The sequence below is a fragment of the Pongo pygmaeus genome, chromosome 6, assembly GCF_028885625.2.
Source record: "Pongo pygmaeus isolate AG05252 chromosome 6, NHGRI_mPonPyg2-v2.0_pri, whole genome shotgun sequence".
Taxonomy (NCBI): domain Eukaryota; kingdom Metazoa; phylum Chordata; class Mammalia; order Primates; family Hominidae; genus Pongo; species Pongo pygmaeus.
In genome coordinates this window covers 39520513-39543798 of record NC_072379.2, presented here as the reverse complement: position 1 = coordinate 39543798, position 23286 = coordinate 39520513, and the positions used below count along the sequence as shown (strand labels likewise).

The following is a 23286-nucleotide window of genomic DNA, read 5'->3' as shown; positions in this document are numbered from 1 at the left end:
TATCAGGTTTACACAGCATTATTATCTAATATTAAGCAAATTAATTGGCTAAAGAAAAAAAGAAATCTTGGCCTCATTGAAAGGAAAAGCTCCTTTGTCCCCCTGGCAAGGCGTGCGACAGCGGGTGTGGCTAGCTTTTTCAGTGCCCCCGCTGCTCTAACCTCTAGAGGGGAGCATGCAGACTGGCAGGCTGTGGAGCTCCCACCCCAGGGCAGTGTCTAGGGGTGGATGTTTACAGCTCCTGAAGCCCCAGTGGGCGTGTGTTATAGGGTGCTCTTTTAGTTTTGCCGTGGGTAGGCGGCTGGTGTTAGCTCAGACACTCTGGCTTATCACAAGGACACAGAGCTTTCTGTATCCCAGGGTTCTTGCCTTGGTGTACCAGAAGAATTAGATCACACATGGGCTTGGGGTATGAATGCAAGGTTTTATTCAGTGAAAGTAGCCCTCAGCCCATGGGGGAGCCAGAAGGGAGATGGAGTGGGAAGGAGGTTTTCCCCTCAAGTCGGGCCACTCAGTGGCCGGGCTCTCCTCTGACCACCCTGGCCAAACTTAGTGTCGTTCTGCCAGTCGATGGCCTGCCAGTCTGCTGGGGCTGTCGATGTGCTCTTAGGCCAGTACGTTCCTCTCGACATCCAGCCGCTTGTGTCTTCTTCCGCTGGTGTGTTCCTGTCAGTGTCCAGCTGCTTGTGTCTGTGCGCACTAAGGTCTCGGGGTTTTTACAGGCACAGGATGGGGCATGGCGGGCCAGGGTGGTCTTGGGAAATGCAACATTTGGACGCTAAGGCAGGAGTGCCTGTCCTTACCTATGCCCCTGGGCCCAGGCCCAGGGCTGGAGCCCTCACCAGGGACCCACCCTTCTCCTCCCAGCACTTCCCTGCCCTCCTCCCGTATCATCACGACACCATCAGATGGTGTTGAACCACACTCAGCACGTCCAGTAGCAGCCAGCTCCAGCCACCACTTGCAACCAAGAAGTCTGACACCTCCTCAGCTTCTCCTTTGACAACACTGGATCATACGTGGTCATCTGGTGTGCTGGTTTCATATGCTGAAGGGCCTAGAGCAGGAAAGAACAGAAGCCCCAGACAGAATTTCTAATAACTATGCTGCCAAACCCAAACCACACCAGAGAAAGGATTTGTTTTTCACATGGAGCTCTAAAGCATTTTTCTCAATGCTTATGACTACCCTTTCATCTAAAAGCCTCATTTGGCCACATCAGATGGTGATTCCCGAGTAGTTGAGACTATTGACCCTGGATTGTACTGGGCCATCTCCCCGGAAGGTCTTCTGTCCTGGGAGCTTCCTGACTCACCTTCTCAAAACAAGCTCCCATGACTATACCCTCATCTATTTTGGTGCACTGTCTTATGGTGACTATATTCAATGGAGAAACTGCCTGAGGAGTTGGAGGATGTCTCAAGATATCCTTGACACATATCAGTAAGGGAGATGGGTTATTACTGCAGGTGGAAAAAGACAGACAGTTCCCTCTCCACCTCCCCAGCAGGTGACATGGCCATTTTCTCTATGGAGAAACTAAAAGTAATCAAAAAATTTCTTGCCCTTCCTTGTCCTCATCATTTTATTATTCCTTATGAATATATCTTCTATATAAATTTTAGAATCATCTTATCAATTTAAATAAAAAACACTGAGAATACTGATACACGAATCTGGGAGAGATCAATATATTGGTAAATATCCTGCATATTTTTGCTAGACGTTTTCCTGGCATTTGATATGATACTAGACTATTATCAATGATGACTTATCTTCACCTTTTCTAATTGTTTGCTACAAATATAAAAATGCAAATAATTGGCTCTCTCTCCTTCTTTCTCTCCTCTTTGCCTCCTTCGCATCTTCAACCCTCACTAGAAAGGGGCCAACTAGTCTCCACCTCTTCTATAACCCATTGACATTTCTCTCTCCCGAATCATTCTTCAGAAACAGCTGTCTGTCTCTACAAGCCCTAATGATATCTCCATCATCAAGTTCAGTGACCTCATGTCAGCTCATGTCCATGCCTTCCTCACTTTCTCTGACTTACCTGATACTGTTGACTGGTCTCTTCTTTTGTCTTCTGGTAATCCATTCTCAATTTTGCCCTTTATATCTCTGATTGCCTTTCACCAGTCTTTACTCTCTTTCTTAAACATAGTTCAACCCAGGAGCTCATCCTCTCTCCTGTTCTGGTGCTCAAGTCTTGAGTGTTAATTGTTCTAAATGATTTGGATGAGACTGCAATGGTTTTAACTGGTATTTGTGCCATAACAATGTTTTTACATTCAACCAAGCATATATTATAGAGTGTAAAAGCTGAATTTCAAAATAAGGTCTTCAAGGAGATTTTGCACTTGGAGTGAACATCTGCACTTCATGTCACCAATTCACACTCCAGTTCTATTTAGATATATTTTGGTGGGAAGTTTTCAGAAGCATCCTAGACAATCAAATTTTCATTTTTCAAGTTGTAATAGGAAATCCAGACTCAACACTCCCCCTCCCCAATTCCATTCCTTCTATATTCATGCTACTTTTAATCAAACTGAACTTGGGCATATCCAACATGAGCCTGACTGGAGTCATGAATATTGAGAAAGAACCGTAACAGTCTAAACTGGGTGGCCTGAAACATGTCATTCATGTGTATGAATACATAGATTTGATTCCCTTTTAGCCAATTTTTGAAACGAAATGAAATGTCAAAGAGCAAGGTCTTGCTATGGACTCCCATGGGGGTGAAATAAGCATGAGAGAATCAAGCTAGGATAGAATTGGAGAGACACATTCAGTTAATTTTTAAATGGTTTCATTTGCCTATTATACTTGTAAATAACATTTAAACTCAGAATGCTTATGAGGAAAACTTGCCTTCTAATTAATAACTCACATTGGGATAATATTCATGCTTGGAATTTAAAACTTTCTCTCTTGGACTATTACCAAACATAAGAAATTTTATTCCAAGAGATAATTTTTGCATAATGATCTATTTCCAAAGAAATACAATAATACTCATTACATCTCTTCCAGATGCAATATCCCAGCACCAGCACCATCATTTCAGAGTGATACTGTCACATACCCATTCAAACAAAATAAAATTTCCATCTGGGCAGATAATGTGGTTAAAATAAGAACTTTACTGATGAGTGCTTGCTTTATGTCTGCAAACTCTTTCCAGAAATCTACAAAGGGGAATGTTACATTTTAGTGCTTATAAATAGAGAGAGCCATCTTCTTTGATTTGTTGCTTGTTTGCAATGTTGTTATGTTTACTTGCTAGAAATGACAGGACTTACTGGACATCCTGGATAGTGTCCATGCCAGCAATTTCACATCCATTAGTCAGGGCTAAAGAAAGTATGAGATACGTGAGAATGTCTTAATTGAACTCCAACACAATCATTCTATTTCTGTTGTCATTTTAACTTTTTCTTCACTCAAAAATATATGAGTGTTATCATTTTATTACAACCAGATTTTTTTTCCATTTTATCTGTGATGAGGTCACTAAGGTTGGCTAGCTCTAACCTCATTTTCAACTATGAATTCAATAATATTTTAGAAATTCTAAATTTTTTAATTATTGAACTATAACTAAGCCTTCAAAATATTTTCAACTTTTTAAATTTTAATCAATTTTCAGAAAATCAAAAGTCAAAAAAATGTTCCAGTGTGAGTTCCCAAAGCTGGAATTCCATCCAGACTGGCATAAACTAAAGTAACTAATGAACTTGAATTAGAACAGAACTGAAAAATGCACTGGTTCAACTCCACGACACAGCTCCTGTATTTTGTTTCGGGCTCTCTGTTATAAAATAAAATAAAATGCTGAATTTGACTTCAGAGTCTATTTTTATTTAGCATTTCGCAGACTTACACACACACACTCTATTGGGCTAGAAATAAAATCCTGCTTTGGTTTGATTTCATGTTGACAAATCCTCACCCATTTATACCCTAGTCTTTCCCCTATCAATCTGAAAGAGATATTTTCTCTGTCTCTGTCTCTGTCTCTCTCTCTGTCTCTTTCCCCACCTACTTCCATCAGAATAACCATCACTCCAACCCCCATGTTAATCAATTTTTGTCATTTTTATATTATTTTAATTTTATTTATATATTTCATATTATTTATGTAGTATACATTCCTAATTTATCATAGTTTTTAAATATTATCAAAAGAGAATTTATATTTAATATTTTAGCTTTTTTAACTTTCTATGATTCATCCATATTGTATATAGTTTAGTTTATTTATCTTTCTCCTTTTTAAGATTCATTTGTGTGACTATACTAGTTTATTCATTCATTCTTCCAGAAGAACATTTGAGTTATGCCCAACATTTCCCTATGAATTTTCTTATACACTGTATTGTGTACAAGACTTTCTCTTGGGTAGATATGGAATTCCTATGTGGATGTTCAGCCTTAGAAAGTGACATTAACCTGTTTTCTAGAAAGTCTCTGTGATGTACAAACCTAACAGCAGTGAGTAATAGGTCTTCCCCATCCTTGATAAGGAGACACTTTCCAGCTTTACCAGTCAAATGAATGTGAAATAGGGTCACATTGTGAGTTTGAGTTGCATTTTCTTCATCAACAATTATGTTGATTTTTTTCAGACATCTATTAGAAATTGATACTTTCTCTTCTGTGTGTTGAATACTAATGGCTCTTTTGTGTGTGATTTGTACTTTCTCTAGTGATGCTCAGAATTTTTAAAATTTATTTTCAATACTGACTTTTCATTAGTTATGTGTTTGTTGAGAATATCTTCTCCCAGCTTTTAGAGTGTCTTTTCATGTTTTTTAATTTTAAAAAATCTTATTCTGAGACAGGGTCTCACTATGTTGCCCAGGCTGGCCTTGAACTCCTGGGCTCAAGCGTTCCTCCCGCCTCAGTCCCCATTGTAGCTGGGATTACAGGCAGGTAATGCCACACCCAGCAGTCTTCATGTTTTGGGAGTGGTTCATGAAAGTTTTCATTTTCAGTACAGTCAATTATTAAGTATTATATAGCCTATATTTAAGTATTTTGTTTAAAATGACTTTAGCTACGTAAGGACTAAAATATCCATATTTTCTTGTGAAACTTTTACAGCTTTACTTCTTCTCTTAACTTTTGATTTTGAAATGACTATAAATTCACAGGAAATTGCAAACTTTATAGATAAGTTGTCTCACCCAGTACGTCTCATCCAATTTCTCCCAATGTTTACTTCTTCCAAAGCTCTAGTACAATATCAAAACCAGGAAATCGGAATTAGTATAGCATAAATATGCTGTTCTGTGTCATTTTATGATGTGTAAGTTCACATAACCCCACAGCATTCAAGGTGCAGGCTGGCTCACCACCAGCAAGATCTCTGTGCCACCTCTTTATGGCCATACCCGTCACGTCTCACCCATCTCTTTCACCACCTAAGCATCCCTAATTTCTGGCAAATGCTAATTTATTCTTCATGTTTCTCATCCTGTCACTTTAAAAATGTTATATAAATGCAGTCATACAGTGTATGACATTTTAAGATCAACCTTTTTTACTCTCAGCATAGTGCACTTTAGTTCCATCCTAATTGTATGTATCAATAATTTGTTGCTTTTTATTTCAAAATAGTATGCTATGCTACTAATGTACACAGTTTCTTTAACTATTCATCTATCGTAGGATGTATTGGTTGTTTTCAGGTTTGAGCTATCACAAATACAGCCGCAATGAACATTCATGGACAGGTTTTTGTATGGACATAAGATTTCATTTCTCTAGGATAAATGCACCAGAATGTGAATTCTAGGTTGAATGGTAAGGGCATATACATGTTAGTCTTTTTCGGTTTTTTTTTTTTTTTTTTTTGAGACTGAATCTTGCTCTGTCACCAGGCTGGAGTGCAGTGGCGCAATCTTGGCTCACTGCAACCTCCAATTCCCTGGTTCAAGTGATTCTCCTGCCTCAGCCTCCCAAGTAATTGGGATTACAGGCACGCGCCAGTACACCCAGCTAATTTTTATATTTTTAGTAGAGATGGGGTTTCACCATGTTGGCCAGGATGGTCTTGATCTCCTGAAATCGTGATCCACCCACCTCAGCCTCCCAAAGTGCTGGGATTACAGGCGTGAGCCACCGCGCCTGGCCTATACATGTTTTAAAGAAACTGTCAAATGATTTTCCAGAATGGCTGTAGGATTTTAAACTTGCACCAACAATATACTATAGGACCCAGTTTCTAACACATCCTCACCAGTGCTTGGTAACTAGTCTGCTGGTATCAACATTTTAGCACTTGTAGTGAAGTTTGGAACACTTACCGTTATGATCCTTTACCCTGCCCCAATCATAATTAACTGAAATATTTCCTCTACATGCATTGAGGACCACATCAAACTCTGGTGAGATGTTTGCTTTAGCTGTCATAAACAATTCTGAAAACTCAAAGGGAGAGAAAGTCCATTATACTGACCCTCTTGCTCTTTCTTATATGCTTTCATCCGCTCTAATGTCCCAAGAGTCCTTTTATTAAATCATTTTCTTTCTGTTTAGAGAACTTCATTTAGCCATTGCTTTAGGGCAGGTCTGTTGGCAATAAAGTCTCTTAGATTTCCTCATCAGAGTATGTCTTGGTTTCCTCTTTATACCTAAAGTGTATTTTCACTGGGTATAAATTGACAATTCTCTTCCTTCAGCAACTGAAAAATACTGTGTCGCTTTTTTCCTGACTTCCTTGATTTATGATTTTAAAAAATCTGCTTGCATTTGAGTTGTGTTTCATCTGTAGGTAATGTGTCATTTCTCGCTGATTTTCAAAATTTTTTCTTTGTCTTTAATTTTCAGAAATTTAGTTATGTTGGGTCTTGGAGAGGATTTCCTTAGGGTTATCCTGTTTGAGGTTTACTCGGATTATTGAATCTGTAAGTATATGTCCCTTTGCCAAATTTCAGAAATGTTTCACTGTTACTTTTTCAGTACTTTTTCTAACTATCCTCTTTGTTCTCTCTTTCCAGGGCTCTGATGATACAAATGCCATGTCTTTTGTTAGAGTGAGTCACCAGTCCCTGAGGCTCGGCTCAATGTCTTTTCAGTGTCTTTTCTCTCTGTTGTTCAGATTGAATAATTTATTTATTATTCAATCCACTTTCTTATCCACTGAACTGCTTTTTTAAGTAATTGTATGCCCATTTTGGTTTATCTTTATATCTCTATTTCTTTAATACTTTTTTGTTTGGGGAGAGCCTTTTTAAATTTGTTTCAAGACTGTTCATGATAGCACATTGAAGAATATTTATCACAGCTACTTCAAAATCTTGGTCAGATCACTGTAACATCCTTGTCACCTCATTTTTGTCATATTCATTGTATTTTATTCTCCAGGTTGAGATCTTCCTGGTTTTTTAAATGACCAGTGATTTTTTTGTTGAAACCTAAACATTTTCTTGTTATGGCGTGAGAGTCTGGATCTTACTGAAACCTTTTTTTGGCAGGCTTTCTCCAACACAGCTGCAGCAGAAGTAGAGGGAATTGCTACCTCATTACTGCCAGGTGGAGCTCCATTGACACCTGAAACAAGCAGGGAGCTCCTTCTTATTGCTGGACAGGGTTGGAAGTTCCTGCTCCCCATATAGTCTTCATTGAAATACAGTAGGAATGGTCTAGTTACCACTGGGCAAAAGTTTAAGTCCTGAACCTCTATTCAGCCTCATCAGATACCACCCTGTGAGTAGAGAAGGGTCCCTCAATCCCGATGGGTTGATGGGGAAGCCCAGGCCCCATGTAGCCTCCACCAACACCAAGGAGGAGTGTGACTACTGGCCGGGAGGGTGAAATACTGGCTCCTTATATAGCCTTTTCAGATACCATCCTTTCACATGTTGAAAGGCCCCAGCACAGCCTCTTGAGGTAGAAAGTCTAGGATCCTCCCAGCCTTTGTCGGTGGAGGAGGGGACAGTGCCATAGTTTTTCCTGTGATGTTCGGCTGCAGTCAAGCAGTTATTGCCTTTCCTGATCCTTTGACTAAAGGGATCAGCATTTTCTTAAGGCTTTTTGTCTGTGATGGTTGGCATTCTGGGTTCCTGGCTTCTTCAACACCCAGTCTGGGTCATACGTTGGGCAAAAAGAGAACCCAGGGAACTCACCAGCAGGCTGTTCTTTGGGGCTCGTGGTCCCCAGCCAGTCTGTCTCTTCTCTCCATCTTTCAGAGTCTTCTTATGTTTGTTTTATATATAATGTCTAGAATTGTTAAGTCCTGATAGAATAATGGTGTCTACTCCATTTTCCGAGAAGTACAGTCTATAACTTTAGATTCAACAATTGAATCCTTATTTTACTAGAGTTAACTTTTGTATTAATATATAAAGTGAGGTAGAGCTCCAATTTTAATTTTTTTATGAATAACATATTTTCCAAGTTTATTTATTGAGCTCTTACTCTTTTCTCCACTAATATTTGCAATATCTATCGTATTTTGGGACTCTTTTTCCGTCATTGGTTTGTCTATACCTACACCTTTACCAAACCATCTAAATTGCTACAAAATACATGATAAGTTCTGGTTTCTGGAAGTTCAAGTCCTCATGTAGTGTTTTCCTGCACAACTGGCCACTGTAATCTTGGTCCTTTATTCTTCTGTACAAAATTTAGAATCTTATCAATTTGATAGAAGAATACTAACTCTGATAGCTTTCTAATCTATACATAAATTTAGAAATAGTTTAAATATATCATTAGCTATCTTACACATATTGTTAGTTTTTTCCTGAATATTTGATATTTTATGAACCTATTGTAAATGATGACTTCTCTTCATTGTTTTTAATTGTTCACTACAAATATAAAAATCTGTCTTTTATAGTTGTTTTATACACAGCGAATTTGCTCAATACAACTATTATGTTTGATAATGTTTTGTAATTAGATAATTTAGAGGTTTCTATATAAATGTATATCATATGCAAATAACATTCCTTGTTCCTCCTTTCCAATCTCTAAAGCATTTTACTTATATGGTTGCACTGACTAGAAGTTCCAACACAATGTTGAATAAAATTTGTGATATTAGGCATCCTTAACTCATTCTCAAATTCAAAGGAAAACTTTCTAAAATTTCCCCATTTAGAAATATGTGTGCTTTTTTTTTAACATCCTCTACCTGGTTAAGAAAGTTTCCTTATCTTTCTAAATTACTAAGATTTAATTTTGATGAAAATCCTGTATTTGATTATAAATTCATGGAGAGTCATATAAAAAAACTTCTTTCCATATATTGAAATTATCATATTGTTTATCTTCTTAAATCTATAAATGGAATGAATTACATTTATGGATGAATTTTGCAATGAATATTAGACAAAATACAATTTGATCATAGTATTACCTTTTTACAAAAATTGGTGGAAATATCCATATAGATTTATATAAGTATATGCACACACAAAATTATAAAATTTAAGAGAAAAATGATTCTGTGTGACCATTTCTCATAATATTTTTGTCTGGCTTTGATATTAGGATTCATTGGCCTCAAAGGATTAGGTAAGTTTTCCATCTTTTCCAGTTGTCTATAAAAATCTGTATAAAATTGATCTCTACCTTGAAAGCTTCGCAGGCCATATGGTCTGATTTATGGAAAGGCTATTGCTTCATATTCTTAGTTATATAAATATTCAAGTCTTTGATACTTCTCAAATAAATTTTGCTAAGTTATATTATTTTAGAACTTCTTCCATTGCCTCTAAGTTTTTGACACTGGTGGCATATATTTATTGTTAAAATTTTTCTTATATGACCTTTGAAATCACTTAAGGTTCTATAGTTCTGTGCTCCTGTTCCTTCCTCTTTCCTTTTCTTTTCTTGGTCTATCTTGTCATAGGTGTTCTGTTTTACAAGTCTTTTCAAATAATCAACTTGTAGCTTTCTTCTTTATTATAATCTTGGTTTCTATTTTAATGATTTCATTGTTTTATTATTATCTTCTTCCTTCAAATTTTTAGTTTTTTTGTTCTTTTCTTAAGTTCATCAATTGCTTATTTATTTTTACAATTTCTATTTTTATATATAAATATTTATGAATATAAATCACCTCAAAATGCCACTTTTGCTTTCCCTAAAATATTTGATATGTAGTAACTATATTATTCAGTTATAGATATTTTTAAATTTCTGATATGATTTATTGTTTAATCCAAGGGGTTTTAGAAGGATGCATGGTTTTTATTTAAATGTTTAAATATAACTGCATTTTTCACTAATACTTAGAGTTAAATTCTTATTTAATTATGATTTGATGAGAGAATGCAGGAAGTATAATCCTTTTTATATTTAAACTGAGACTTCTCTGTAATTATATCTGATGAACTTTCTAAATTACCTATATACCCTAAAGAAAAATTAGACATTTTATAATTTTTGAATTTTTTACTTTAACTATAAAGCTATACTAGTTCTTACGTTTTTATACATGCCATTAAATTTTTTCAAATTAATGAACTTATCATCTATGAATAAGGAGTGCTTTCCTTTCTTCCTTTCCAGCATAAATACCTTTTATTTCTTTTTCTTGCCTATTGCACTGGCTAGATCTTTCAATACCATGTTGAAGTGGTAAGAGATATTTATCTTGTTGTTGATCTTTTGATTATTGACCTATAGTCTATAATGTTAGTGGTAGGTTGTTTATAAATGCCCTTTATCAGGTTGAGAAAGATTCCCTTTATACTTATATTGATGAGAACTATTGTAAAGAACAGATGCTGCGTTTCATAAAAGGCCTTTATAGTGACTGTTAAGATAATTATGATTTCGTTTTTTAGTATGCTAGTATGCTAAATTATATTGATTTCCCAATGTCAATCCAACCTTCCAGTCCCTAGATAAATCCCACTTAGTTTACACACTATATATCATTGTATTCAATTTCCTAACATTTTTATTAAATTTTTTGCATCTATATTCATGAGAGATATTGATTTGCAGGTTTTTTTCCTGCAGTGTCTTTGTTGGTTATCAGATTAATGATGGACACATAAAATGAGTTGTGACATCATCCTTTCTTTTTAATATTCTGGAAGAGTTTACATAAAATTGTTATTTTTTCTTCCTTGAAATTTTGTTACAGTTCACCAGTAAAGCCATATGGACGTGGAGTTGTATTTGTGAGAAGGTTTTTAATCATAAATTTAATGTATTTAATAGACACGGCTTTTTAGAGTATCTGTTTCTTCTTCAGTAAACTCAATAGTTTGTGTCTTTCAAGGGATTTGTTCATTTCATCAAAGCTGTTGAGTATATCTGCATAAAGTTATTGATAGTATTCCTTTGTTATACTTGTAATAGCTTTAGACTTCGTGTGATGCTGCCACTCTCATTCCTCATATTTTTATTTTATGTCTTCTTTATTACTTTCTTCATCAGGCTGGCTGCATATTTATAAATGTATTGATCTTCTCATAGAACAATATTTTTTGCATTGATTGTCTCTATTGTTTTCCTGTTTTCTATTTTATTGATATCTATCCTTATTCTTACTTTTTATTTTCTTCTATTTATTTTAATGCCATTTGTTCTTCTTTTTCCAGTTTTCTAAAATGAAAATTAAGAGCAATGATTTGAGATACATTCTTTTTGCTTATAAACGTGCTTAGTGTCACAAATTTTCTATTAAGTACTGCTTTAGCAGCATTCTCCAAATTTTGATATATTGATTTTTCATTTTTATTTAATTGAAAATACACTCTGCTTTCCTTTTCAATTTCAGCTTTCACCTGTAAATTATTTAGCGATGTGTTTTTAATTCTAAATACTTAAAGGTTTTCTGGAGATCTTTTCTTTATAGATTTGCAAATTTATTCTATTTTAGTCAGAAAAATATACTTTAAGTGATGAATTATTTCAAAGTTATGAAGACTTATGTCACATCCCAGAATATGGCCTATCTTTGAAAACATGTTATGTGTTTTGGAAAAATGTGTATTACATTGTTTTATGGTAAAATGTTCTATAAATGTCAAGTAGGTCAAGTTGATTGATGGTTAATTGTTAAATTCTCTCTATCCTCACTTATTTTCTGTCTATTTGCTTCATCAGGTATTGAAAGGGTATATTGAAATATTCAAGTATGATTGTGGATATGTCTATTTCATCTTTAATAAGTTTTGCCTTTTGAAGCATTTTTTGTCAATTTAAACGTGCTGTATTCTCTTGACAAATCCACTCTTTCATCATTAAAAATGTCCTTCTTTGTTCCTGGCAATGTTCTTTGCTCTGAAATCTATTTAGCCATTTCAGTTTTCTCTTAATTAGTGTTACTTTAACTTGTTTGTATCTTTATATTTCAAGCATGTTTTCTCTATGCAACATAAGGATAAGTTTTGCTTTTCACATATAACACAAAAATCTCCATGTTTTAATTGAGGCTTGCACAATTTACATTCGGTGTAGTATTACCAATGGTTAGGCTTAAGTCTACTGTCTCACTGTCGTCATTTATTATCCCCTTTCTTGTTTTGTGATCTTTGGAGTTAATTGAATGCTTTTATGATTTTATTTTATCTTCTTTACTGGATTATTGGCTAAAGATCTTTGTTTTATATTTTAGTGGTTTCTTTAAGGTTTGTGGTATACATCTTTAACTTACTACAGTCTACCATCATATATTATACCACTTTGTGTATAGTATATAACCTTCCAGCAATATACTATTCTCCACTCCGAACCTGTGTGTTTTTAATGTCAAACATTTTATTTTAAAATGTTAGGAATCCCTCACTAAATTGCTACTATTTCTGTTTAGGCAATTATATTTTTAATTATTTCTTTTTAATTGACAAATAATAATTATGTATATTTATGGAGTACAGTGTGATATTTTGATCTATGTATACACTGTAGAAAGATTCAATCACGCCAATTGACATACTCATCACCTCATCAACATCATTTTTTGGGGTGAGAGTGTTAAAAATTAATTCTTTTAGCTACTTTGAAATGCAAAATATATTATTATTAATTGGGGTCACCATGTAACACAATAGATCACTAAAACTTATTCTTCCAGTCTAACTGAGCTTGTACTCTTTGATTAACATCTTCCCTTTCCTCATCCCTCCTCTGTTTTGTTTCTATCAGATAAACTTTTTTAGATTCTACATGTAAGTGAGATCATATTTGTCTTTTTGTGCCTGTCTTATTTGACTTAGCATAATGTTCTTCACTTTCATCAGTGTTGCTGCGAATGACAGAAATCTCTTCCTTTTTTAATACTATAGAGCATTCCATTCATTAACAAACACTTAGGTTGCTTTTATATCTTGGCTATTGTGAGTAATGCTGAAATGAACATGGGCATGCAGATATCTCTTGGACACACGAATTTCAATTCCTTTGGTTATATCTTTATACACTGAACAAACTTTAACTGAAAAAAATTAAGATACCTATCTCACTTACAATAGCATCAAAGAATAAATAAACTATTTAGGAGTAAACTTAAGAAGATGCTTTTACTGTACAAAAAAATTATAAAACATTTATGAAAGAATTGAAGAAGACACAAATACATGAAAACATATTCCATGTTCATGGGTTGAAAACATTAATATTGTTAAAATATACATACTGTCCACAGCAAGCTACATATTCAACACAATTCCTATCAAAATTTCAATGTTATTTTTACAGAAATAAAAAATATTCTAAAACTGATATGGAACTCAAATAGCCAAAGCAATCTTGAGCAAAAACAATAAAACTGGAGGCATCACACTCCCTGATTTCAAAATATAAATCTATTGTAATCAAAACAGCATAGTACTGCATAAAAACAGACACATCAACCAATAGAGTAGAATAGAAAGACCAGAAGTACCTACAATCAATTGATTTTTTACAAGGGTACGAAGAGCACACAATGGAGAAAGAACAGTGTTTTAACAAATTATGTTGGGAAAACTGAGTATTCACATGTAGAAGAACAAAACTGGACTCATCTCACACCATCTACAAAAATCAACTCAAAATGGATAAAAGACTTAAACATAACACCGGAAACTCTAAAACTACTAGAAGAAAACAGAGGGGGAAATCTCCACAACAATGGTATTGGCAATAATTTCTTGGAAAGGATTGCAAAAGCACAGAAAACAAAGGCCAAAATAGAGAAATCAGATTGCATAAAACTAAAAAGCTTTTTCACAGCAAAAGAAACAACAGATTGAAGAGACAACCCATGGACTGGGAGAAAATATTTGTAAATCATACATCTAACAAGGGACTAATATCCAAATTATATGAGAAACTCAAACAACTTGATAGCAAGAAAATAAAACACCTTTTTAAAAAACAAAGGATCTAAACAGACTCTTCTCAAAAGAAAAGATGCAAATGGCCAAAAGATTTATGAAAGAAGCTCAACATCTCTAATCACCAGGGAAATGCAAATTAAAACCACTGTGAAAAATCACCCCATAGAATGGCTTATATAAAAAAGATGAAAGATAACAAGCAGTGGTGAGGATGTAGAGAAAAGGGAAACTTGCACAGTATTCGTGGAAATATAAATTAGTACAGCCATTTTGGAAAATAGTATGGAGGTACCTCAAAAAAACAGAATTCTATAAATAGAATCACTATATAATTCAGCAACTTTACTTCTGGAAAACTGTCAATCATATTTCAAAGAGACTTAAGTAATAAGTGGAAAATTCCATGTATTTATTCATGTAATTCCAATTTCAATAGTTTTTTATTAATTTCATAGATCCGTATTTCCATCTGGTAGAATATTCCTCCTGCCTGAAGGATTTTCTTTAACATTTCTTATGTGTCTGCTGGTAATAGATACTTTCTGCTTTTGTATGTCTGAAAAAGTCTTTAGTTAGCTTCATTTTTGACATATTTTCACCAAGTACAGGATTCTCGCTTGGCATGTTAGACTTTTGTTGTTGTTGTACTCTAAAAATGTTACCATGCTGTCTTCTTACTTACATGGTTTCCGATAAGAAATCTGCTGTCATCCTTATCACTGCTGGTCTGAACATAATGCACCTTTTTTCCAAGCTGTTTTTCCTAGCTTTTACTAGCAGCTAGTGAAAAAGGTGCATCGTGTGTATTATTTTTCCTTTATCACTGGTTTTGAGCAAATTGGTTATGATATACCTTAGTTTTGTTTTCTTCATTTTTTTTATACTTAAAGTTATTTAGCTTCTTAAATGTGTGGATTTATAGTTTCCATCAAACTTGGAAAATTTTTGACTATTCAATATTTTTAAGCTCCTCCCCTCTGTCCTCTCCTTCAGGCACTTCAATCACACATATATTTGGCTACTTGCAATTGTCCCACAGTTCTCTGAGGCTCTGTTTATTTCCTCGCTACAGGTCATATTTTCTTGCTTATTTGCATGCCTTGTAATTTTTATCGAATTTCATATACTGTGAATTTTGCTTTGTTGGGAACTGGATATTTCTGTATTCCTATACATATTCTTGAGCTTTGATCAGTTAAATCATGTGGAAACAGTTTGAAACTCTGGGGTTTAATATTCATTAGTTGTGACCAGAATAGTGCTCAATTTAGGGCTAAATATTTCCCTTATTGAGGCAAAGCCTTCTTGTGTACTCTACCTAATTCTTAATGAATCTCATGCCTTTCCAGGCTGTCTGATGGAATAGACATTCTTTGCAGCCAAGTGTGAGTATTGGGTACTTTTGCTTTTCATCCTTCCAGATGCTTTTCTCCTTGGCCTTGGGTAGTTTTCTGCAATCAGGGATTTATGTGAACACATCGTATACCATCTGCAAGTTGCCAGAGTTCTTTCTGTGTGCCCTTTCTTCTCTCAAGCGCCAAGTTGAGCAAATTCTAGCCACTTTGTTATGACTCTCAGCTTCATCTCTTCAACTCAGAACTCCACCAGGCTGTCTGGGTTCCCTCTTCCTGCCCCTGATTCTGGAAACCCTCTCAAGGCAGTAAGCTAGAGAAATTATAGGGCTCACCTTGTTCTATTCCTGTCTCTCAGAGATGATGGTCCTTTACTGCCGATATTCAGTGTCTTAATTAAAACATATTGTTTTATATGTTTTGCTAATTTGTTTTGTTTCAGGCAAGAGGCAAACATACACTCCATTACTTTGCCCTGCCCCAAAACAAAATTCAATACATCCTCACTACATTTTTTGATCTTGGATTTTTAATAAGATTTAAAAAATATATTTAACGCATTTTGTTTGTTTTCCTTTGCAAGAAAGCTATTTCCCAAAAATGTGATTGATTTTATCCACTATGTCAAATAATTGCTTTAAGTTCTATGTATAAAAGGTTACAGAATCTCACTGGATTCAAACAAATCCCATGGCAGAATATATTTTATTAGATATATATTCTACTTGATACTATTTCAAATATATACATAAAATATATATTACTAAATATAAGATAAAGATATATGTATGAAACAAAATGACATGGAAAACATAAAATATAACAAAGACACAGAAAAAGAAAATCAAGGAGATAATAAGCAGTGATCATGATGAGACAGGCAGAAATTTAAGGAAAGATTGCTTAATAGCGTGAAGAAAAATATCTTGTTTTGATAAAAATATGACACAGATATACCAGTCATGAACCAGGTGCTTGGAATGAGAAGAACCAAAAAATCTTGTTGAGCATCAAGAAAGCTCTAAAATTAAGAATCTGACAAAGAGGAATGAGGCTGTCATTTGTAGTCATAATGAGTCCAAATCAATCATGATGCATTGCCTGGGGGCTGCGCATGTTCCTGTCTCTCACAGAATCAAGGTTCTTTAGCAAAGAGTAGTGAGAAAATTAGAAAGGCAACCAACAGTGCCACAGGAGCAAAGCCCTCAGCGTCCAAACTGCATGGTGGATAGTGATAAGGGAGATTCCTCCCACCCTCTGAAACACTGTCTGGTGAGTGTTGTCACAAAAATACTCTTTTTGCCTCAAATGCACTACACATTTTTTAAGTTCAAGTGTTCTTGTTATAGGTTTTTCTCATGTTGCTCCACCCTGCACTCCACAGCACTCAGAGTCGTCGAATGTCATACGGCTGGTCTGGCAGATAGTCCTGCACTCATAATCATCTTCTCTCCAAAGATCAGCACTACTTTCTGCAGGGCTGTGCTTGTTTCAAAGCTTCTTTTTCCTTCCAGAAGCTTCTAAGCCCCTCACACAGTTACTTCTAATCTACTAAGTGGATGTCAGCCTTAATGGAGTTTAAAGGACATCAATCTTACATTTAGCAAACTGGGTTTGAACTTTGCTTGCATCATCTCCCAGCTGGTGAACTCGCACAAACAACCTGTCAGACCATTAGTTTCCTCACATAAAACTAAGATAATAAGATCTATCCTTTAGACATGCCTGATACATAGGGGGAAAAATGGATAAGTGTTGGCCATGACTGTTAGAAGAATATCCACCTGACTCCAGTGCCTGGGTTCTATCCACAACGTGCATTGTGCATCTTAGCTTTTATGATTTGTTTCAGAACATATTCAAATTAGATGTTCTTTTAAGTATATGTATTTTACCACACAATGAGAGTGGAGAAGGCAAATAAAATTTGGAATAGCATGAACAGAAAAATTTGTCAATAAGTATTTCAAAAAATTGAATCGTAATGTCTTTATGAAAATTTCAGTCAAAATAGCCAGTGGTAAGAATTAGAGTTGAAAGCACCTACCTATTACACACAGGAGTAGAATGCTCACTTAAGGAGACAATGCAAAGCCAAATGAAATAAATAAATGTGCAAGTTTTCACAGTCCCTAGGGTTTTAAAAAATGCTTCTTTTTTTCCAAATTAAATCTTGTTTATGTCCTTGGGAATGAGTCAAACACACAATGCTGAGACAACTAAAAAGAATTCAGTGTTTTTTTTCCCACTGGTATGTGTTGAGTCATTACCTGTGGTAAATAACTCTTTTGCATGAATTATCCATTAAAGATAGAGGAAAATTAAGTACTGACAAGGTTTCAATTACCAATCATTAAATCAAGAAAAATTTTTCTATTATTCCATTTCTTCTTAATTAACTCTATCATATCTGACTTAATGGTTCCCAACTTTGTGCCTCCAAGATAACAAATAAGGGGTTACTCTGTGCTCCTATGAAGTTAAATGTTATTCTGTATATCCTAATATTTTGTTCCTACTGATTTCTGAGATGTGAGATTTAGAATTCATAAATGTCTGGCGTTAGAATTATTACTCCCATATTACCGATAATAAACTGAAGGTCTCCAATCTCAGCAGCATCATGGGACACACAGCTAATACTTACAGGGCTGGCGTTTGTATCCAGGTGCGCTTAATTACTCCACCTCACTATTCACAAGGTAGTGGTTCCCTTTATTATGAACAAAACATGAGTCTATTTTTTCTTACACTAGATGCTATGGGTTAAATTGTGCTCCTCACCAAAAAATGCATACATTAAATTTATAACCACCGGTACCTCAGAATAGGATCTTATTTGGATATAGGGTCTTCGAAGAGGTAATCAAGTTAAATGAGACCATTAGGCTTTGCCTTAATCCAATATGACTAGTATGTTTATTAAAATAAGAGACTTAGACACATATGCATAGAGAGAAAATGTGAAAAGAACTAGAAGATGGCCATCAACAAACCAAGAACAGAGGCTTTACAAGGCACCAACCCTGCCAGCACCTTGATCTTGCAGCTTTCAGCCTCCAAAACTGAAAGAGAATAAATTTCTGTTGCGGCAGTCACCCAGGCCATGGTACTTTGTTAAGTACCTAGCAAGCTAATATATTTCCATCATATTTACTACAAGCTTATACACTTCCATTGTATTTACTACAGCATCTTGATATGCATGTATTGAAGTCATTGATTTAAAAAAACACTGCATGCCACAGGGATCAGGAGAGCCCCAAATCTCACCTCTAGAGACTCGGTCACTAGACTGATGTGGGTGTACAAAGAGATGTCCTCTGAGAATGGCTCATTTCTCATCCTTGCTCTGCCATCTCAGCTGGCTCCTTTCTGGGTTTGTGTGTGCCTGGTATATCACCCACCACAATCTACCCTCTATGAGGGAATATAATATGTATGTGCCATTCTCCCTTGCTACAGGGTGGTTACTTGAAGGTAAAAGACCCAAGATTCATTTGTCTCTAAATCTCAGGCAGATATTAGTCCTGAGTGCATCAGTTACTAGAGACACACTGCATTGAATTAAGTTAATACTCATGGTATGTTAAAGCTGAAATAATACTTAAAGATCTTCTAGTTTTTGGAGAGCAAAACTGGGTCCAAGTGGGCTGAAATGGTATATTTCTTTAGCAATTGGCCAAAAGAAATCTGACCCTCAGAATATCTGCTTCCATTTTCCTCTTACTCTCTATATGCATCTCTCTCAAATTTAGCATACTATTTTGCATTTAGGTTTAGTTGACTTGTTCTTACAAATTTGTTGGTTTTTACATTTGTTTACAGAGGATAAACTTCTCCCTTTTCCCCTTTGTCTGTTTCTATGAGTTATTTTTAAACCTGGATTGCAGTAAGGGAAATTCCTTAGAAAATAACTCTTAGGAAAACTGGCTCTGATTATTTTCTATTTAGAATTCTATTGACAACAGCAATCCCCATGGCTGTGCTCAAAGATGCATTGTATAACAAAAGATATTCCATTTCACATGGTCACATTAAGGAACATTGGTTTTGTCATTCTCTATCATTTTCCCTCCGTTTTCATGTTACTCAGTGGTGTTCCTTGCTTTCCCCCACAGGAACAGCTAACAAATATCATGAGATAGTTTTACTTAAGAAAGTAGTTTGCAATTCCAGGAATTGTCAAATGTCTGAATCAGCATATTAAATACACTCAGACTGCATTCCCTCAGTACCAGTATTTCTTTGGTCCCCAGTTGACTGCCTTAGGTCAAGAAGGGTTGAATTGGATTGGAAGAAGTAGGAAAAGGAGGAAAAAGGAAATGGCATTTTTGGTACAGGGAAGAACATGAGCAATGGGATGGGGTGACAAAGTTGCACACAAGTGAAGGAGCAACACAGGAGGGGTGGGGAGTGGGATGGGGCACCAGCAGGAAGAGCTCTGAAGGAGGGCCCAGCTAGAGTTTATGCTATATATTACAGGTAACAGGGAACCAGAAAAGTGTGTGAGAAGAGTGACATGATTGGGACTTGTGCGGCAAATATATTGGAGCAATTGCACTTCTCATTTGAGGAGGGAGTACAGCGTAGGCAGAAAGATGAAACCAAAGGCTTTAATAGTAATCCAGATGAAAACAGATAATGGTTAGAAATAGGGCTTGGTAATGAGCAAAGAAGCAAATAAAACCAAGACCATATCAGAAGTAAAATGAACCAGAGTTAGTGAAAAGATGGGGTTGTAAGAGAGACGGCTGTGGGATGTTTTCAGCAGGAGGGATGCCTTAGGGTGGGGGTGCCATTGGCTGAGATAGTGACTGTGAGCAAAGCAATACATTTCTAGGGAGGGTGACAGATCTATTCTGAGCTGTGGTGGAATGTCCTGGTAGAAATGTCATGCAGGCAAATGAAAGTTTTCACCTGGTGTCACAAGAAAGCTTGGGTGACAGGTGTATACTTGTCACTTATGAGATGAAGATGGAAGTTGAAGTGAAGAGAGAGGCTGAGCTAACCTGGAGAGATATACAATATGGAAAGGGAAGAAGCTAGAGTCAGAAATCTAAGGACAGTACCATTTAAAGGGTATGTTGAAAGGAAGGACGGGGAAAAGGGAAGAGGAGAAGAACTGAAAAACAAAACAGAGTTTTATACACCAAAGTAAAGAGAGTTTCATGAAGAAAAGTATGATCATAATTGTAAGTCGATATGGGAAAGTTGAATATGAGAAAGAATGAAAAGAAGTGGAATAATCAGAAAGTCATTAGTTACCTTTGAGGAAGCATTTTCAGTCCCGTGGTTATGTGATAGGGTAGAAAGATCGGCCTCAGTTTCGTTGAGAATTCAGGAGGAAATCAGCAGAGGCAGCACATGCAGGGAGTTCTTTCAGAAGTTTCGTATAAATAGAGATAAAAGCAAATTGCAACAAAATGTGTTAAATGTAGGGAGACCAAAGCAAATATAGATACACCATATAAAGGAGTGAATGGTAGCACCACATGATATACCTGAGTCAAACTTGGGAGAACTTTCTTTCTCTTGTTCTGTATGTGTTCTTTCAAAAAATCTTCAAAGATTATTACACTATTAAAGTTTTGCTACAATCTTCAGGAGTTCTTCAGCTAATCAATAGCATTCTCCTTTGCAAGTCACGTGTCAGAAAATTTATGCTTTGTTAACACAAGTAATATTCTTCACTGGGGGATAACTTAATCCAGCTTCTCTCACTTGCCCCTTTGCCATCCTCAGAAATATCTGGTCATGAATCACTTTTTGCTCACGCAGTACTCCTAATAGGTTCAAGAGATTTTTCTACATAAAGTGGCTCTATGTATTGAGAGACTGTGGCCAAATCTACCTTTTCCTTACCCATGACCAACTCTAAATAGGAGCACCTAGTGTCTGTTGCAGGGCCCTGGGGTGGGGGTGGTGGTGGCAGCAAGTGAGGACAAAGCTGCCAAGAGCTAGCAGTAACCAGTCAACGGGTCCTACCATCTGAGTTCCTATGACAAGTTCCCCACTTATATGATGAGGTGTTTTAGAGCTGTGGTCAAACGTTTTATATAAACAAGAGCTGAGACCACAAACTATTAAGTGCAACATGTCAGTTAATAATTATTTAGTGTCCAGTGCCAAGAAAGTACTTCTCACACAGAGTGTCCTTGAAAAGGGAACCATGATATTTACAAGGCCAAGAGGACTTTCGTGAAGCAAGGCTATGTGTGAAGCAAGTATACATGTGCAAACTGGGCTAGGCCAAGTTTGGCTCCATTGGGAATAAAAGCTTTCTTTTTCTCTAATTCTACTACCTGCAACAACTATTTTATTTGGTTGCTTTATTAGCAAGTAAGTGGAGCTGCAGAAAAGATTAATACAAATAAGTAAATTTTATTTAGCAAGTAAGTGGAGCTCCAGAAAAGATAAATGACATTTGTATGACTTTTCTTGATTGCAGTTATTAAGAACAATTCTTTCCTTATCTTTAGTGGTATTTGTATTTTTATGTTACTTTTTTTTAATTTTAAAACTACAGAAAATATTATCTGTAGTGTAATAAATACATTAAGATTACTTAAAATCCTATCATGGGAGAAAAGCACTTTTAACATTATGTTCCAGTATTGATACATAGGGAAAAGATATAAAAATATAAACCAAAGAGATTTCCATAGAAATTATTTAGTGGCTACACAGCATTTCATTGTTTGGATGTGTCATATTTTATTTTTAAAATCCTCAGTTGATGGATATTTATGCTGAATTCAACTTATTACTATTTTTAACAATACTGAGAAAAATCTTACACATATATATTCATATATGGCACAAAATTTCGTCGACATACCATTGATAAAAGAGATTGTTCAAATGGATTAGCAATATTTCAAATCAGATAATAAATGGTGTTTGTAAAGCACTTACTGATAAGATACAATTCCTAAAGTGTATTTTCAAACTCAAAGTAGAGATATATTTAACTACCCTCCATCTATGAAACAAAACAGAAAACGGAGTGGAAAATCATGATAAGATTAAACGTATTTCTTATTTATTGCCTGACCTAATTTGGTCAGTCACCTCTAGTTACCTTTAACAGTTTGAAGTCTGTGAGATAGGCCTTTGAATTATGCTTCTTTCTTTAATGGAATCATTTTTTTCCCTTTTTAAATAGTAAGCCTTGCGTGATGATAGAGCAAAGGTTTTTCTAGAGGAAGACATTTGCTCACCAATGTCACTGATCCTGGTTCTATTTTCTAGCATGAGGGGCAGTCATTAAAAAGAATTCACCACAAAGAGTCTATTTTTCTTATTAATCCACTTCCACGCGGTGGGGAAATAAAGATAAACTAAGGATGAATCTATAAATTATTTACATTTTTCTTCTTTATTAGGACAGAATCCATGACCAAATCATCTTGGAATCCTGCAGAGTTCCTGATGCTTAACACTAACTCCATTTGGACCTTAATCACTTCATTTCATCATTGCAATAACCATGTAATATCGGAAAAGGCAGATGTCATTTTTCCCATTTTGCCAATGAAAATGAAAGACTGACAGGGCAGAAATGCAATGAGGCTAGCCAGGCTAAGAAGGGGGGGCACATTTTTTTATAAGAAAGGAACAGAGAATTCTCT

At 35.5% G+C, this 23286-nt stretch overlaps 1 long non-coding RNA gene across 1 annotated transcript; it reads right to left on the bottom strand.

The window, feature by feature from the left end:
- Nucleotides 1–410: 410 nt before the first annotated feature.
- Nucleotides 411–21591, bottom strand: LOC129040889 (uncharacterized). The gene is made up of 3 exons (XR_008503739.2): nt 21157–21591; nt 20921–21031; nt 411–1057 (listed from the first exon to the last, which is right to left on the bottom strand). It is a non-coding gene; the product is annotated as an uncharacterized LOC129040889 (long non-coding RNA).
- Nucleotides 21592–23286: the final 1695 nt, after the last annotated feature.